This window comes from Saccopteryx bilineata, chromosome 5 (assembly GCF_036850765.1).
Source record: "Saccopteryx bilineata isolate mSacBil1 chromosome 5, mSacBil1_pri_phased_curated, whole genome shotgun sequence".
Lineage (NCBI taxonomy): Eukaryota > Metazoa > Chordata > Mammalia > Chiroptera > Emballonuridae > Saccopteryx > Saccopteryx bilineata.
The window spans coordinates 256,608,238-256,628,257 of record NC_089494.1 but is presented as its reverse complement, the minus strand read 5'-3'; the positions used below and the strand labels follow the sequence as shown (position 1 = coordinate 256,628,257).

Sequence of the window (20,020 nt, the reverse complement as noted above, 5' to 3'; positions counted from 1 at the left end):
AAAGCATTCACTTTCTCTATTCAAAGCCTGAATAAACTGCTTCATTAAGCCAAGTTTAATGTGAAGTGGGGGGAAAATGAACCTGTCTTGATTAACTACAGGTTCATTCACAATATTTTGCATCCCTACTGCCAGAGCTTCATATTTCGGCCACTCCTTCTGTGTCCAGAGTTTCTCCCGAGCTCGGTTGTCCCACAAACACAGAATGCAAGGATACTTTGTGAAACCTCTCTGTTGTCCTAGCAGGAAATTTACCATTTTAAGATCCACAAAAATGATCCAGTTATGCTCCTCATACTTCCGTAAGTCGAGGACAGTTTTTATGTCATTATAATCTTCTCGTGGATGAGTTGAATAACCAATTGGAATTGCTGCATAAACATTACCGTTGTGTAAGAGAACACATTTTAGACTTCATTTAGAGCTGTCAAGAAATAGCTGCCATTCTGTTGGACTGTAAGTGGTAACACCTAGCTGGCTGAGAAGACTACTGATATCATGACAGTAAACAAAGTGTTTGTCTTCGGAAAAAAAAGTCCACAAAAATTTGTTCACACTTCCTGAAATGGGATACTTTAGCTGACCAGTGAAGTACATTCTTTTCTTGAAGCCTGAAGAATAATAACTCAGCTGCTTTCTTTGATAGGCCCAAATCTCTTACTAACTCATTCTATTTGGGTTTGCTAAACTGCTGAGGAGTTAATGACTGCTTGGCATCAGAAGAAGACCCTTCAGATTCTACAACCATTTCCTCCTACATCTTATCAAAATATACTTGATCACCATGTTCACTTTCTTCATTCTTAGAAGAAATGAAACCATTGGAACTAGAACTGGGAGTGTCTCAGAGTGTGGGATAGGTCGTATTGCTGAAAGAATATTAGGATATTTGATCATATGCTGTTTTTTCTTGCTGATGCCCTTTGTATGGGTCAGACAGAAATAACAGTCACTGCTGTGGTCCTAAGGTTCACGCCAAACCATGGGAATACCAAAAGGCATTCCTTTGTGTTTTCCTTTTGTCCAGTCACAAAGCATTTCCTCACAATTATGACACACAATATGAGGAGCCCAATTCTTGTCTTGATCGTCAAGGGAGACTTGAAAATAGGCTATATTTGCACGTATCACAAATGATGAAATATTGCGCCTTTAATGTTGAAGTGTGTAACAGCCACATATATAACAGAGGGTGTCAGGACTATTTTTATATTTACGCCTACTCAAAGAAGCCATGATTGAATCTTAAAACAAAATAAGAGGGTGTTTTTATCAGATAATAATTTTTTACATTTAAAAACAACTACAATTATGTAAAAGTGATGTTTGTAAAACATTAATTGCCTTGTGGTTATGTTCAATCCAAGAGTCGTTGCCCTTTAACTCCAATTTAAAAACCAATGCATGCCATTAACAGTAACAAAAAGAAATTAAAATTGCATAAAAACTAGAGCATGCACCAAAAATCGAATTTCAGACTTGGAATCAGCAATTCAGAAATATATAGAAAAAAGTTATAAAACCTCATGCAACAGAAAATGAAAAAAAATTGTTCCCCAGTATAAACTATCCTGCTGTGGTTATGGGTCATCTCTGAAAGATATTCTGTAGGATATAAGCTACCCGTTCACTTGATGGCTTACCTTTAACCCTCTAACATCTCTGTGAGGTTGACATCATGATTCCCCCGTTTGATGGAGGAGAAGATGAAAGAGAGGTTATATAATTTGGCTAAAGTCATACATAGAGATCAAGGCAGAGGCTGAGTTTGAACTCAGCTTTGTCTGACTCTCAAGGTCATGCACTTTCTCTTTCTATTCCTATAACACCAGCCAACAGTGCCTTACGCTCTCTTCCAATAAGTGCCTGTTGAGTTAAACTGAATGCAACTGAACCTAGAATGTGCTTTTCCTTGATGATGTCAAAACAGATACATTTCTTGCTCCTCTTCCTCATGGTCCTGGTCCTGGTGCTCAGTGTCCCACAGAAGGAGCAGGATGGCAAACATGTGTTGCTCCTGATACTGGCAGTTCAGATTGTCCATTTCTCTTATTCTCTTGGTCAGTCTTGCTCAGGGGTTAGCACTCCCGTTTCTCTCGAAGAACCATGATGATGACAGTTAACAGGACGGCACTGGACAGCAGGTTCTGCTAGGATAGGTGGTCTCGGTGTCCTCACTGCACACACAGGGAGGTAACCATGTGAGGTGCTGGGTGTGTTAAGTATCTAAATTGTGATAACCATTTCACAGTGTGTACGGATACTAAAATATTACATTGTATACCTTAAGATATATTTATTTGTCCATCATACCTCAATAAAGCTGGAAAAACCTACAGCAGTTACCTCTGGCATTGATGGAAGAATTGAATAAGTGGGCAATGAGCTGCCCAAGGCAGTTGGTCCTCTCCACTCCCCTCCCAGGGTCGAGTGAGATGGGCAGCTGGACGAACCATGGACCGGTGTCCTGGGCATGTGTTGTGGGTGGGGGAGGTGGCCCAAAAGAGTCCACACTTACAGTCTGTAGAAGAACCCAAAATTCTCACTAACTCCTCTTTATCCCTTGAGACATCAATGGAGGATCAGTGCTGTTTGCTTTTATTGAGAATCACACAACACACCTGTTCTGTATTAAGAAACCTTGCCCTGAGCCTTTCCAGAGTCTATGGGATGGAACGGTGAAATATGAGATTATTAGCAAGGTGCACACGTGTGAAATGTTTAAAGTCTTGATGCCAAAAGTGGACCTGCTGAGAGACACTGTCACACATTTCACTTGTGTGTCTGCCAGTGACTTCTGGGCCATCACAGAGCACCACTTAGGCCAGAAATCAGTTTTCCTGAGATTAACAAGAGCTTCCTGGTTCTCCAGGAGCTGAATAAAGGTTTGAAAGCCTCCCAGTCAAGAACGACATCTAAAATTTCTCCATGGACTGGTCAAGCAGAGACGTCATTCTTGTCCTAAGGATTCTCAGCTGTTATGTTGTCATTGTGAGACATGGCTACTGCTATTTCTGGGAATGGAAGTAATAAAGTGGTTGGCACACAGTTCATGGTAGATGGTGCATGAAGCGTGGTACCTGCCCCTTGCACCCAGCCCTGGCTCATGACTGCAACAGAGCCTCCTGAAGCACCGGAAATGATACAGGAAATGTACCAGTACAGAGCTCAGTTTTCCTTCCTGTGAAATGGGATGAAGATAGTGCCTATCTCTGCGTTGTTTTAAGCATTAATTAAGATGATAGATATATTTTATACTAATGGTTGATTCTTAAGAAGAAATCTATTCTAGAATCTATGTAAACAATAAATTAATAATAAAAAATAAAAAATCCATTAAGGTTGGGTTTTTTAATTTAAAAAAAAAAAGTTGGAACCTGTTTTTATTCTGAGGAAATTCCTTGCCAATCTACTTGGTTGAGAAGCTGAGACCTGGGAGAAATGGAGAAGGAGGTAAGGTATGGTATGGCCCTCTGACCATCAGCACGGTCAGCCACACAAGGTTTCCACGGTCTTGGACGGCTAGGACGTGTCCACATGAGAGGACTGGGTAGGGACCCTCCTGAGACCTTCCATTACAGCGGGATCCCATCTCAAATTGGATGTTAAATGGTATCTGGATGATGCCCACATGCCCCCTTTCACAAAATCTAAGAATTAAACACAATTGTCAACCTTCAGCCCACCATGAGCTCAGCAACTTCCCCTCGAATTGGCACTGTAAATCCAAGCCCTGCCTAGTGACCAGAGCACAGCACTGTGGTGACAGTGAACAAATGTGTGCAGCTCGCTTTAGTAGCATGAAATCAGACGACACGATGTGCTGGATGTACCTGTTCCCTCCAGTTGTGATCAGCGATCCTGTGTAAGAACAAATCCCCCTTTCTGAATGCTACTTCATAATCAGTTCAGTTTCCAGAGTAGCCTTCCCGGGAACTTCTCACCAGTTCCGGTTTCCATTGACACCTGTAATGTCTGCAAGTAGTCGTTTCCTTTCTCTCTAAGATCCTGTTGACTATCTCTATTTCCCTTGAAATTACTCAATTCCTTTTATTTCCAATGGTGATTCTTCCCCTTTCTCACTCAGCACTTTTTTTTTATTCAGTAGAAGAGAAGCAATTCCTCAAAAGAAAGGCCATGCTGGTGCAGAAAGGGGGGAATGTTAGATAGAATGAACAATACATGAACACAACATTCTATTTCTTTTTTGTTTTTAAGTGAGAGGAGGAGAGACAGAGAGACAGACTCCCTCATGAGCTTGGATGTGGATACCTGGCAAGATTTCTGCTGGTGATGCTCTGCCAATCTAGGGTTGCTGCTCTGCAACTGAGCTATTTTTAGTGCCTGGGGTGAAGGCTCCGGGGAACCATCCTCAGTGGGGTGAAGGTGGGGGCAAATTGTTGGAACAAATTGATTCATGGATGCAGGAGGGGAAGAGAGATAGAGAAGAGAGAGGGGGAGAGGGACAGAGCACATTCTCACTTCTCCTGTGTGCCCTTACTGAAAGTTGAACCTGGGCTATCCACACATGGGACCATCGCTCTACCACTGAGGCAAGTGGCCAGGGCCAAGACTCACTATTTCTGTAGTAACGTTACGCTGGTTTTCTTGTCTCTCTTTTCTCATCACAACACATAAAATCCGGCATTTCTTATTTTTCACCAATCATACTAGTACCTCTTATAACAATCGTAAAGACTTATGGCAGTGTGGCAGTGGGGGGAAGGTGGTTTCTGTAAGACAAGAAAGCAAATTGCTTCCATTGTTAAAGGTGCTAAGGAGCTTCAATTTTGTCCTTAGAGCAATGGGGATTAAGTGAAGAATAATAAAACTTTGACAAGAGATGTATGATCAAATATATACTTCAATCATTAATTGGTTCCACAGATATTATTGTGTGTGTGTTCCAGGCAGTACTCTAGGTACAAGAATCTTTCAGCAAATAGACAAAATTCTATGCCTTGTTATAGTGCACATTCTAACTTAACAATCAAGAGTTTATGGAAAAAAGGAAATTGCAGGTTTTAGAGAAAAAATATAGCAAGGAAGGGGTATAGAATGCTGGGCTGGGGGCTATGGTATTAAATAGGGAGAACTAGATAGGAGTCCCGGGGAAGAGGACACTGTGGAGGGACCCACTGACCTGACATCGTGGGCAAAGCACTGCGGGCAGAAGGAGCAGTGGAAGCAAAGGCCCTGCATGTCCAGGACCAGCGAGGACCCGGGACGGGGGACCAGTGTCAGGGAAGGGAGGACGCCTGGCTGGGTGGGTTGTCCAGGCCACCACAGACCTGTGGTCTTTTTCTGCCTCTGAACGATGTTGCTTGTTCTTTAATGTTTTGTTTTTCAAACTGAAGAAAACATTTTTCTTTCTTCACTCTTAAGCTATCTACAACTCACATTAACATGATAAATATATCTCATTCATTTTCTCTGAATGAGAGGAAGAGCCATTAGAGTCCCACTGGAAAGAGCCTCTGGCCACAGCAGTAGATGCCCCACACTCTGGGTGAGGATATCAACCAAACAGAAATCTCTAAGAGGCAAAGTGCTGACCTGGTAGTTCCGTCTGGCAGTGTGTCACCTTTCGCCTCTATGTCTTTAACGTAATGTCGTATCTGAAATACATCATAGCGTTCTCTTCTAGAATGTCAGATTACAGATGTTACAGCCTCTGTCAAAGCTGTGTCTATCTCAGATCTAGCACAAATGTTACAAATATTTATACAGAACCACAAAAGACCCCCAGTAGCCTCAGCAATCTTGAGAAAGAAGAATAAAACAGGAGGTATCACTCTAGCTGATATTAGACTATACTACAAGACCACTGTAATCAAAACAGCATGGTATTGGCATAAGAAAAGGCATACAGACCTATTGGACATAACAGGGAATCTAGAAATAAACCCATGCCTTTATGGTCAATTAATATTTGACAAAGGAAGCAAGGGCATACAGCAGGGTAAAGACAGTCCCTTAAATGGTGTTGAGAAATTGGAGAGTTATATGCTTAAAAAAGAAAAGTAGACCAACAACTTATATTATGTACATGAATAAACTCAAAATGCATACAATAGATTAAATGTAAGTCTCAAAGCCGTAAGCATCCTAGAAGGAAATATAAGCAGTAAAATCTCAGACATCTCTGATAGCTATATTTTTGCTATCCATCTTCTTGGACAAGGGAAACAAAGGAAAAAATGTAAAAATGGGATAAAATCCAACTAAAAAGTTTTCACAAAGCAAAAGAAAACATCAACAAAATAAAAAGGGAACCCACTGAATGGGAGAACATATTTACCAATGATACATTTTATAAGAGCTTGATTTCCAAAATATATAAAGAACTTACATACTTCTACAACATCAGGAAGACAAACCATCCAATTAAAAAATGGGCAAAGAACTGGACTTGGTGAACATGTTAAGGACTAAGGACACTACTCTTTTATGGATTGTTGTTGTATTGGCCAAGAGTTTGCTTAAAGGCTTTAATCACTGAAAAAAAAAAGACTGGATAAAGAAGATGTGGCACATATACACTAGGGTATGCTACTCAGCCATAAGAAATGATGACATTGGATCATTTATAACAAAATGGTGGGATCTTGATAACATTATACGGAGTGAACTAAGTAAATCAGAAAAAACCAAGAACTTCATGATTCCATACATTGGTGGGACATAAAAACGAGACTAAGAGACATGGACAAGAATGTGGTGGTTATGGGGGGGGGAGGAAAAGAGGGAGAGGGGAAGGGGGAGTAGGAGGGTCACAAAGAAAACTAGATAGAAGGTGATAGAGGACAATCTGACTTTGGGTGATGGGTATGTAACATAACTGAATGACAAGATAACCTGGACATGTTTTCTTTGAACATATATACCCTGATTTATTGAAGTCACCCCATTAAAATTAATAAAAATTTATTTATAAAAAAAATGGGCAAAGGACCTAAATAGACAGTTCTCCAAAGAGGACATACAGATGGCCAATAGATATGAAAAAATGCTCAACATCACTAATCATCAGAGAAATGCAAATTAAAACCATAATGAGATGTCACCTCACACCTGCAATAATGACTACTATCAATAAATCAACAAAGAACAAGAGCTGGAGAGGATGTGGGAACCCTCCCGCACAGGTGGTGGGAATGCAGACTGGTGCAGTCACTGTGGAAAACAGTATGCAGTTATCTCAGAAAATTAAAAAAGGAACTGCCTTTTGACCCAACAACCCTACTTCTGAGAATATATTTAGAAGCCCCCAAAAATAATTGGAAAGAATATGTGCACCCCTAAGTTCATTGCAGTGTTATTTACAATAGCCAAGATTTAGAAACACTGCAAGTGCCCATCAGTAGAAGAGTAGATAAAAAGTGGTGGTACACTTACACAATGGAACAGTATACTCGGTCGTTAAAAATGGGGACTCTTACCTTTTGTGGCTTCATGGATAGATCTGGAAATTATTATGCTAAGTGAAATAAGGTAGTCAGAGAAAGAGAAATGCCATCTGATTCCACTTATATGTGGAATTGAATGAAGACAATAACTAACAAAATAGAAAAAGCATTGATACATGGTACAGACTGGCAGATTCATTTATAGGGAATTCATTAGAGAATAGACGTGTAATTTTAAAAGGTCAAATAACATCAGCATTTTGATTAATAAGACTTAATATCAATTAGTGAAGTTATGTGTAAACTATTTGTTGTCAATACTTCTATATTCCCATAAAGAAACAGAATAAACAGTTCCCACCTGAGCCATGTGCTCATCACAACTTACATGCTGGCATCCTTTTCACTGTGGGGGGCCGTCATACAGCTCAATGCCTTTTGTAGTGTATTGTGGCCAAGAGGCTATGCCTGGATTTAGGTGGACAGGGACTGAATTCCATGCCCACCACACATTACCAGTGGGTCTTTGGTTAATTGACTTCTCTCTGCCACTGTCAGGATTCTTAGTTATGTACAACAGAACTGTCTGCCACTAGTGCCGTGATGGCAAACCTATGACACACGTGTCAGAACTGACATGCGTAGCCATTTTCAATGACACACCGGAGAAGTATGTGGCTTTATGCCAAGAAGGACGTTTCATCCTGGGCTCCTACACGGCCAGGTGCAATAGCCAAGGATAAAACATTTGCTGTAGTGTAGACATTCTGTGCCGGAGGTCTGTAGGCCAAAACAACAGAACTCCGGCACAGAGTGTCTAGTTCTGGGACTTCCAGTTAAGTGGTTAGGGGATCTTTGACCTCTCTTCCCCCCGGCGGAGCAGGGAGCAGCAGAATGCCGCGGGGGACGCATCTCTGGGGGCCCTGTGGTCGCCACTACCAGCAACCATATAACCACAGCAACCATCATCCAATCTACTGTTCTGGGGTGTTGTGGATTTCTAATTGACCATCATTACTGAGATAAGTGAGGGGGAGGCTGGGAGAGGCGAGGGCCTGTGTTATGGGTGCTGTTTCCCGTCATTAGAAATAGTGGCAGACATCTTAATTTACATAAGATGCTACTTGCAGAATTTCAAGACAGCATCTGGGCTCAGGTGTTTGTCAACTTGAAGTCAAAGCTTGAGAATCTGGAAAGGTGCCACTTGGAGAATCAAGAGAGGTGCCACTACAAACAGGAAATTTGGAGTGCCTGGAACTGATTACCAGACACTTTTAGCACCCTGAAAAATATAGCAATGGCTTTACTCACAATTTTTCCCTCTATGTACTTTTGTGAGACCTTATTCTCAGTGTGTTAAATAATATCAAAACCAACAAAAGAAACAGATTGACAGATGAGTTAGTAGTGCTTGCTTGGGCTTGAAGTGTACAAAATACCAACCTTCAATTGAAGATTTAGCCAATGAAATTCAGCAACAAAAAAGTCACTAATAGGCAGGTTAGTTAAAGAATTCCCCTCTCCCTCACTGATCTTAGTTCACGACACCCCACACAAGTTAAATAATATCAAGACCAACAAAAGAAACCGACCTACAGATGAACAAAGAAGTCACTAAGCAGGTAAGTTAAATAATTAGTTTTTGGTTTATTAAATACAGTTATATATTGCAATTATATATTTTTTGTTATTTAAACTATAAATATCGCGAAATTATGTTTTTTTTCTTGAAATGACACACCACCCAAGTTATGCTTGGTTTTTTGGTGAATTTTGACATACCAAGCTCAAAAGATTGCCCATCACTGCACTAGTGCAATGCAGGACATGAGGAAGCTCCAAATCTCTGGGAGGGCAAAGGAATTCGAAAAGAGCCAGAAATAACAATGCAAATTACATCATTGGTCCAGCGGCTTGCCCAGGTGTCTAGGCAAAGGAACTGAAGCCTGCCCCATGGATGTGCAGTCCAAGATCTAACAGATAGAATCCTCACCACTGCTACTTCTGAAAATTCCATGCACATCATTCAGTTTCTAAATCCGTAAAATGGGTATCATAACAGTATCTACCTCATGAGGTTATTTTGCAGATTTTTAAATTTTTATTTATTCATTTTTAGAGAGAGAGGGGGAGGAGAAGGAAGCATCTACTCCCATATGTGCCTTGGCCAGGTAAGCCCAGGGTTTCAAACCATCAACCTCAGTGTTCCAGGTTGATGCTTTACCCACTGTGCCACCACAGGTCAGGCATATTTGGAGGATTTAATAGCATGATATCCATAGAGGTCAGCATACTTCACACACACAATTCGCAGTTAATGCTATGTCTTTAGTTCCTTCTCTTCCTCCTTCCTTTGCTTCTCCTTTACTTTCTTCTTTCTCTTCCTCTTTTATTTTCTTTCTTGTTCCTTCCTCTCCCCCCATCTTTGTTGCTCTTCCTCCTCCTGAGCCATAAGAAGCAGTGTATAAACATTCAGCCTATGACATAATGTTCCTGCGCTCAGAAGGAGTTACAGACACGGAGACGAAGCGGCCATCATGCCACTAGATAGCAGCATGAACTAACAAACCTGCAGCACACCTACCTCTTCCTTTAGCATCTACCCCCACCTGCCCCAGTGGTATCACATAGGAAATGAGCCTTCTTCACACCAGAGCCAGGAGATGGGGGAGGGAGCTGTGCTGGGGATGGGAGCTACATGAGGGGCAGGGTGTTAGAGCACATCTTTGTTGTTTAAATCTATATGATTCCCATACCATGAAAAATGTACCATACATCTATACACATACAGGTAGAGAATTCACATACTGTAATGTTCATCCTTTTGCAGTATACAATTCAATGGTTTTTAGTATATATATTTACAGTTTTGCAACTACCATGTGATCTAAGTTTAGAAGATTCTCATCACCCTAAAAAGAAACCTGTTCCCACTGCAGTCACGTCTCCCTCCCTCCATGCAGCCTGAGGCAACCACACATCTCTGTCCCTGTGGCTGAATAATATCCCACTATGTGTGTGGAGGTCATATTTGTAAGGTCGGTGGATAATGGGGGAATGGTCACGCGGGGAACCCAGACCCATGAACTTTGGCTAGGACTGCCCACAACCAAGCGCGCCAAAAGAAGCTTCGCAGGAACCCTTTGGAAAAAAGCGACCATCTGCCAGCCAGTGAGATTTCACCACGTCATATTGCCCGACTTCCCTAGAGGACCCTTTATATATCTCCCACACAGTATAATCCTTGCAACTTCCCTGGCCTCCATCTTTCTTTTATTGGGGCCAGGGAACCTTGCCGGGTGGGTTGCGTGCTCTGTACTCAATAAAGCCTTTTGTTATTCCGTATTTCGTGGCTCCGGCCCCTTCCTTCCTTCTTGGCAGGGAAAAATACCTTACATTTTGGTGCGGGAGAGGAACTAGAGAGAAGTCCCTGGTTCAATCCTGGGTTTCGGCACCAAAATGTAAGGTATTTTTCCCCACCGAGAAGGAAGGAAGGGGGCTAGAGCCACCAAGTGTGGAATAACAAAAGGCTTTATTGAGTACAGAGCAAGCATCCTGCCCGGCAAGGTTCCCTGGCCCCAAAGAAAGAAAGATGGAGGAGATGGAGGCCAGGGAAGTTGCAAGGATTATACCATGTGGGAGATATTTAAAGGGTCCCTCTAGGGAAGTCGGGCAATATGATGTGGTGAAATCCCACTGGCTGACAGATGGTCGCTTTTTTCCAAAGGGTTCCTGCAAAGCTTCTTTTGGCGTTCTTGGTTGTGGGCGGTCCTAGCCAAAGTTTGCGGGTCTGGGTTCCCCACGTGACCATGCCCCATTATCCACCGACCTTACAATATTTTGCTTATTCATTCACCATTCATGAACATTTGGGTTGTTTCCATGTTTTGGTGAATATGACACTGCCGCTATGAACATTCACATATATTTCTGTGTGGATGTATGTTTCATCTCTCCTGGGCAGATGCATAGAATTAGAAGGCCTAGTTGTATATCAGCTCCAACACTGAAGAACTGCCCCGGTGAAGGCAAGGATTTTCATCTGGGTTGTTCACTGCTGCTACAATGATGGCATATGGTGAACTCAACATGAATGTTTATTAAACAAAAAAAATAAATGAATATAGTTCTCTGGTGAATACATATTTTTTATATGCAAATATGAAGAAAAATTTTGTTTGAAAAATAAATATGAAATACAGTTGTTTTTCTTTTTTTTTGGTAGTGGATGCTTATTGAAAATGAGATTTTGAAAATTCCACTCTGGCTTGTGTAATTCTCAGAGTTAGTGATGTCCTGCCTGCCACCCTCACAGGCTGGAACAAAAATCAATTCACTGAGTGTGAAATTGAAATGAGATAATAACACATATGCTAATACTCAGTTAACATAAAACAATTATGCATTAGAGAACAAAAAAAAATATGAAAGTAATTTCTTTACTCTTCTAGGCTGTTTTATTGGTTGGCAGCTGAAAACCACACTTTAAGACTGTATCTAGGACCCTGACAGGATGGCTCAGTGGACAGAGCATCAGCCCGGAGTGTGGACGTCACTGGTTCAATCCCCAGTTAAGGAACACATGAGAAATGGGCATCTGCTTCTCTTCCTCTCCCTCTTCCCCTTCTTTCTCTTCCTCAGGTACTGAATACAGCTCAATGGATTCCACATCGGCTCAAGACTGAGGTTGCCAGGTTGATTCCAGTCACGGTGCCTGTGAGTCTGTCTATCCCAGCTCCACCCACTTAAAATAAGAAAAAGGACCCTATCTAAAACATGAGAACAAGGATTTGAGTCCTAACTTAATTCATTCCCCATCCCCTCACTCGTGCGGTCACACTTCCGCCCATGAGCGTGTATCCTGGTGTGCATAGCAATCAGCTATACTCAGTTAATAGGAATTCCTCCTCCAGAATAGACCATAGGCCTGTACGGGGCGGACACTTTGTCTGGAAGGCCTTTTATATTCCTGGAATCTGGCCCACAGCAGGACACATAGCACAGGCTCAAGGCAGTTTTGGAATGTGTACGAGAACGAATGAGTCAACTTCTGTGACATTATTTTGGTGCTGATAGGCCATTTTCTTTTTTTGTGAATGATTTTAAGAACTTAAATCTAAGCTATGCATTTATATAATGTGTGTATGCAACTATATATTGTTATGACATAAATACATGTATATATGTGATTAGAAGAATAAACGTAAGTACAAATTCGTAAATTGTGCATATCTTCAAATTATTTTGCAAAAGGCATGCATTATACTTTCGATAGGAAAAAACAATGTAATAAATGTCTTTTTAAAAAGAAAGAAGATAACTTATTTCTAGGTTCTTAGTAACGTTCTCAGTAATTAATGCAGCTGTGAGCTGACTTGCATAGATGAGCTTGGCAATGGTGTGCACGAGAGGAAGGCGCTGCAGGACTTAAGAAAAAAAAACACAAGACACAGCGTAGGAAAAGGTGGATACAGGGCACTCCCAGCCTCTAGGACTGAGAGCCAGATCTCTGCAGCCTCGTTGTATTTATTCGTTTCTTTAATCATCAAGCAAATTAGCAGAGCCTGGGTTCAGGTGCAGAGAGGATGGTGAATTATACCTTTCAGGTGTGCAGGAAATGGCTCTAGGGATCAGCTGCTTCCTAAACAATCTTACCCGTGCTTGCCGTGGGTTCAAACCATGCACCCAAGACTGGTTTCAGGACAGCAGTCTACTTGGCCTTTTTCCTACACCGACTCCTTTGGTTTGCATGAGTTTTCATGATCATAGCTTTAGAATGTTTCAATTTCAAATTTCCTTTGATTTTTGTCTTTTTTCTTCTAAAATGAATAATAATATTTTCACTCAAATTCCAGAAACTTATTATTGTAAGAAAATTCTTAGAGATGTGGCAGAGAATTTTTAATAGGTTATCACAGCATAGCAAAAGATTGGAAATATCTGAAATCAGAATTATGATGAAATAAACTATGTATGATGAAACCATGGAATATTATGCATTATTAAAATGCTATGGATTAAGAATATTTAAAGGCAAGTAAAATATCTATCATGCAAAATAATGTTAAAATCGAAGAATCTGCATTCTGGGAAAATGATATATTCATATATTATACTAAATTATTAATGTGTATGACATTTATTTCTAAGCAATGAAGTTCTGAGTAATTTCATTTTTTTTGCCATCTTCTTAATTTTCAAAATTACATATGAGCACAAAATTGCTATTATAACTTGAAAACATTATTGTAGGGCAGTTACTTTGAATAAGAGAAATCTTTCAAAATATAAGTTTGAACTTTGCTTGACTACTAATTAATTAGCAAAATAAGCAGAATTTTAAAAAATTATTAGATTGAAAGAAATTTAGTCTCAGAAACGACACAAAATAGTCAAAATGTCCCTCAGAGAGAACGGATAAAGGCACTGTGTGCAGTCAGACAGGGGAATGGTATTCAGTGCTAAAAGGAGCAATCAACCATGAAAACACGTGGAGAAGACGCACACCGATTACCGAGTGAAGAAGCCAATCTGAAAGGGCTACCACTGTGTGATTGTGACTGTCTGACACTCTGGAGAAGCAGAACCAGGTAGTAAGGAAGTAGATCAGTGGCTGCCAGAAGTCAGGGGAAAGGAGGGGTGAGAGGTAGAGCCCAGCGGATGCCCGGAGCAGGGAACTATCCTGTATTCCACCACAGTTCCAGATTTGTCCAAGCTCATACAACCTACAACGCCAAGAGTGAGCTGTGATGGAAACTATAAATTTTAGTTGACTATGATATGTTAATTGATTATGATAGGTTTATTGAATGGATCAAAGGTAATGAATGTAGTTATCTAGGACCTCAACAGTGAGGGAAGCCATACATGTGTGGGGCAGGGTCTTGGAAACTCCCTGCTTACTTCTGTTTAGCCATCAGCCTCAAGCTGCTCTAAAAACTTAAGTTAATTAAAATAAAAATTATAAAGCAAAATAAATTCAGTGAATAATATTTAGTATACTTGCTTTGCACGAATTCTACTTGAGGCTTTCTTTTGAGTTTCTCTTTGTTTTGTCGTTAGCCTGCCCTGAAGAATGCTAGGCTGCGAACACATTGAACAGTCGCCTCTTAGATATTCAAGTATGTGTTCCTCCCCCAGCTGAGATACGTGACCTTCAGTCTCTTTGTGTTGGAATATAAGAGCGGAAAACACAAGCGTCCCGAGGAATCAAGTAAACTTCTCATAAGAAAAACTGTTGAGAAGATCTTGGCATGAATTTTGGAGTGTTCCGGGTGGTCTGAAATGTATATGTGAAATGACTAATAGATAAACTTTGCCCGAGTTGCTAAGAGTGGGCTAAATTTGACGCCAGTAAGAGGGCTTGTCTGCTGTTCTTGAAATTCAGCACCTATTTGCCCTTATTTGGGTGACAAGATCCTGGTTTTCCTCCTGAAAACTTCCCCTGCACCCTTCTAAGCCCAGGTGTGGCTCCACCCCCCAGTTCAGGCAGCAGGAGGTTGAGACCTAATCTGATCAGAGCAAGAGATCCCAGGCCACAGTGATGTGCTCAGAGCTAATGGAAAAGATTTTCCTAAGTGACTGATATTCTGTGGGGTGTGCCTGAGAGTGTTTGCTCAGCCGACAGGCGGTGTGGCTCAGCAGAGCATGTGTTCCCGAGCCCACCGCTTGGGTTTGAGTCTCAGTTCCCCAGTTCCACCACCTACTAGCTGGGTGGACTTGGGTAGGTCACCCTGGGTCCCAATCTCCCCCTATAAAATGGGGCCAAGAATACTCCCTACCTCATAGGGTTGTTACGGGGATTGAAGGAGTTTGTATTTGTAAAGCCTGACATGATATCTTTTCTTCTTGACGTCTCCCTTTAGGTATGTAATGAGCATGTCAAACTTTCTGTGCTTCCAATAATTCTTCTTTCATAGTCTTCATCAGCTCAGTTAATGACATCTCCAACCTTGTAGTTGCTCAAGCTAAAATCTTCAGGTTTGTCTTTGACTTTCTCTTTACCCAATAAAGGAATTCGTTCAGTTCTACCTTGAAAATATATCTAGAATTTAATCAACTTCTGCTGATGTCAACGTGGTTCAAGCCATCATCCTCTTTTGTCAGGATTACGGCCCATAGATTCCTAAAGTTTCCCTGCCCCTGCCCTCAGCCCACTTCAGTTTATTCTCAACAAGCAGCTAGAGTGATCCTGGTAAAGCCAAGCCAGGAAATGTCACTCTTCTGCAATAGGATTGCCCACCAATCTCACTGCCCCCAACACATGAAGTGACAGCACTAGCTTCCTTCCTCCTTGCTGCTTCGGCACCAGACACCTCTGATGTGGCCTCTGCGCTTCTGTCAACACACCAGATGGCCAACACTTGCTCTTTTCTCCCCTCTACTGGAGCCCATTCTACCCTGATGTCATGTGGCTGCCTCAGATCTTTACTCAAACACCAACTTCTCATTGAGACCTTCCTAGCCCTCATTCCAATGTGGCAATCCTCTCCCCAGTCCTTATTCCATTTTGTTTCTTAGACTTTACCATCACTTCATATACGTGAGGGTTTCCTTATTTATCTCATCTATTAGATGATATTCCCCATTAGAACATGGGCTCCAGAAGTACTGATTGTTGTTTTAATTGCTGTGTATCCAGGTCCTAATGCAGTTAGTAGAATGAAATAGGCACTCAACAAATATTTAATGCATGAGTGGATAAATAATTCATGAATGAAAGAATGAAAAAGGTTTGCATTACAGCATGATATTCATCAACATTTTACAGTGTCCATTCACAGTCTAGCGTGGGACACAGGGGAATGCAGAACCTGCCCCCCCCAAAAGAACTCAGGACGCAGAGGATGCATATGGGAACCCATGATAAAAGCTGTAACCAACCCTGAAAACTTGTGAAAGAGGTCCGAGACGTAGGGTGTCTAGGCTGTCACCTGAAGGCTGAGGGAGAGTGAATACCTGGATGAAGGTGGTGACAGTGGACAGAACTGAAAGGTCATCAATATGTAGGCTAGGTTAGTCATCACGGAGGATGTGGCTGAGAAGTTGAGTTCTGCCGTGGACCAGCGCAGCTTCCAAATAACGGTGCGGAATTAAGGAAACACACTTTGTCAGAACAAAACCGATGGGACCGGGAGGACTCCTCAAACTGCCTGGCAGCATCTGAGTGCCTCACAGCCTCAGTTCGCTTTATTATATGGACCTATGCAAATCAAGGACCCTGATACAAAGTTGCACATCAAAGGCTAAGACAGGAACTCTCCCAAGGCAAAAACAGTATACATTAGTGAATTTTACAAACATCTGAAAACAAAGAGTCAGAGGAAGGGTATGTATATTGCTTCCTGCAACCCAAGGAAGGAAGGGGAGTGGGTGCAAACACAGAGCATCAAAGCCAAATATGGAGATGGAGGGGGTAGAACTTAAGCCCCCTGCCAAGCCTTGAATCTATAATGGCTTTTTGCCATTACCGGTCCACAACAGAGTTCCTCTGAACTGAGGTCTCTACCCAGACTGACTAGACTAGCAAGCCATGCACTGCAGGGAAGGGTCCGCAGCCCAAGTGACTTAAAGCACTCCAAGGCAATCTTCTAGTCCTGTTAGTCCCTGTCTCATTGACTGTACAGCCCACAGAGTGAATACAGGGTTCTGCAAGCTCAGTTTCGGGATGTGGGAGGAGAGATCACACAGCTTCCCTTCTTTCAAGACAGCTAGGAAAAAAGAAAAAACAGATTGCCGGCTGTGGCTGGTTTGACATCAGTGAGCACACTTTCTGTGGTTGTTGAGATTTGACATCTATCTGCCCTTCCGCTGGTCATGGTACTCTGATGTGAGGAGAACAAAACATGTTTCCAAGCAAACGGGTCCACCCCTAGGTTCCAGAGATGCTCTGCTCACAGCTGTCATGGACTCACGGCCAAGAACATGTTTCTTAAGGTTTCCACTTTGAACCATAAATTCTGTGTAAGAACAGTTTGAGGCTGTCAACCCCTGGACCCAGGCATAGTGGGTGCCCATTAAGTATCCATTTCCTAATGTCACAGAGGTAGGGTTCGTTGGGCAGGTTTGAAATAAGATTGTCGGGGCTCAAAACCCCCTTGGTGAACTAACTTTTGCCAATCTGAGCCTCTGATTCTTCATCTGGAACATGGGAATCAGAAAGCGTGTACATGATGACAGTGTTGTAGGGTATCGTGCACAAGCCGTTGACACTCAGTACGCTCGCAACCTTTGTGGAAAGCGGAGAAAGAATTATGCGTTTAATTGTAGCCTCTGTCCTCTTCTCCCTTGAACACCGTGGTTCACTACTCAGCAGATGGACAACAGATGCTTGCTGATGGTTGGCTTGTAGCTGCTGAGTCTGACGTAGACCCAGGACCTATACGTTTCTCTATCCCTGGTGGGTACTCGGTCTGCAGTCGCTGAGTCTGAACTGTGGCAGCCGGAGTTGTTCAATCTGCACGCCTGACTTGAGCGCTAACTGCATACCAGGCATGGTGCCAGTGTCAGGGGCTCAGTGGTGGACAAACACGGGCAGTGGCCTTATTCTCGTAAAGCTGACTTTTATGTGGGAGGTGTGAAGACAGGGACCCCATTTTTAGTGCTTTACAAGGGAATTTGTTGGCTCTTTGTTTTATAAGTATACTCACGGGTGCTAACAGCAAACCTGAGACGCGGGAGATCCCAGGATAAGATGCTCAAAGAGCTACCAAGGCACGGAGAGTTAGGATTGGAGCCTGGGTTCTCTGTTCTGGGAGAGGAGACGTGGTTGGTCAGGATCACGTATGCAGACTGAAGTGGAAAGAGCGTAATTTATATATTTAGATATACATATATATGAAACATGTATCTATTACCAAGTAGTATATGTTTATAAGTACTTTAAACCTTTTTTTTTATTGATTGATTTTGGAGTGATAGAAAGGGGAGGAAAGAGACATTGCTTTGTTTTTCCATGTATTTATGCATTCATTGGTTGATTCTTGAATGTGTTGTGATCAGGGATCGAACCCACACCCTTGGTGGATCTGGACAACATTGTAACCAACTAAGCTACTTGGCCAGGGCTGTTGTAACTACTTTTAAAGCTGTCAAAGTTTAGAAAAAAGATGGTCAAGATAGACACCAAAATGTTAATGGTAGTTGGATTTGGGTTTTGATATAGAGGCAGCATTCTTCTTTATTCCCTACTTTCAATTTTTTAAATGTGATATTATCTGAATGATTTGAAAATGACTAATGAAGTTAAGCAAGGAAATGTCATTCCAGGGCCAGCACTTCTGCTCCCTGGCTGCGTGGCCGGGAAATGACTTCTCTGGTGTTCAGATGTCCCAGCACCCACACTGCAATTTTTCTTCCTGTTCTGCTTAAGTGACTTTCCCCAGTTTTTGAAATCCTTGCTTGCCTGTCAGCAGCCTGATCTAGTGTCACCATCTTTGCTAAGACTTCCTGTTACCTACTGGGACATATTCGATCTCCTGCCTGTACACAGCCGTCCCCATATTGGTGCTTATTTGATGGACACTTGCTAGCGCTCTCTGCAGACCTCAGACACTCAGCTAGGTTCTCCACATGCTTCTCCTGATTCAATCCTCAGAGTGATTCAGTGATGCCGGCAGAAATTTTTCAGCCCGCTCTACAGAAGAGAAACTTGTCGTTCAGAGGAGTTTGGTTCCTTGCACGAGCAGCAGAGCCCACTCTGGTCTACCTGACCTAACTGCCCTATACTGGTTTCGTCCAGGCCAGTCTGCTCCTGTGTCCCCAGCAAGCTGCATGGCGCCTGCCAAGCGCTGGTCCTTAATATGTGTCGAATGAGTGAATATCAGAATATGTCATTTTTAGAGCCTTAGTGTTTTGTAACTATGTGAAAATAGGTCCATAATAATAATATTATTATGAGTCGAGTGTCCAACCTGTTCTAGGTGTGAATATTACCCCAATTAGTCCCCACTTGAACCTGTTGAGGAAGAATTCTACTGTATCCATTTGACTGATGAGAAGAAAACTGAAAAAGTGTAACTTTCCCCAAATCATGGCCCGGTCAGGGTGAGTGCAGGGAGGTGATGACGTCTCTGTGCATGTGCAATCTCTCTCCCCAAGGGCTTACGAGGACTCGGCATTTGTAGCTGAACACTTTACTTGCAGAAAACAGGACACAATGAGAGGGTTCACCACCCATGTGACTTTGCCAGGCAAAGGATGACACGGTTCTCTGAAAATGTATTTTCCCAAGTCTTTGTTACTCTGAACAGAAAGAGAGACTAAAAGCTGAAGTGCTCCCAAGTCACTGCTGGTTCATACCCAGAAATTAAGACAAAACAAATCTGAAGGTGTAAGTCTGTTGGTGTGAGTAGGAACTGGTGTGACCTCTTTGATTGGCCATACCATACAAAATGTAAATGGTTGTGCCGTTTGACTCAGAAAGTCTACTTTGAGGAGTGTATGAATGTGGACATGTAGAAAACCATGTGGACACAGAATATTTATTCCAGTATTTAATGTTCTAACAAAGGGGTGGAAACCGAGCTGTCATCGATATGGGGCTCGTTAAATAATCCATGACACATACAAGGGAGGTTCTGTGGGTCAGGATTTAGGTGGAACCATAAATG

The 20,020-nt window shown here is 42.1% G+C and overlaps 1 protein-coding gene across 1 annotated transcript in view; it reads left to right on the top strand.

The window, feature by feature from the left end:
- LOC136337601 (ADP-ribosyl cyclase/cyclic ADP-ribose hydrolase 1-like) overlaps nt 1–20,020 on the top strand; it is a 135,328-nt gene that overhangs the window by 94,024 nt on the left and 21,284 nt on the right. The window lies entirely within an intron of this gene.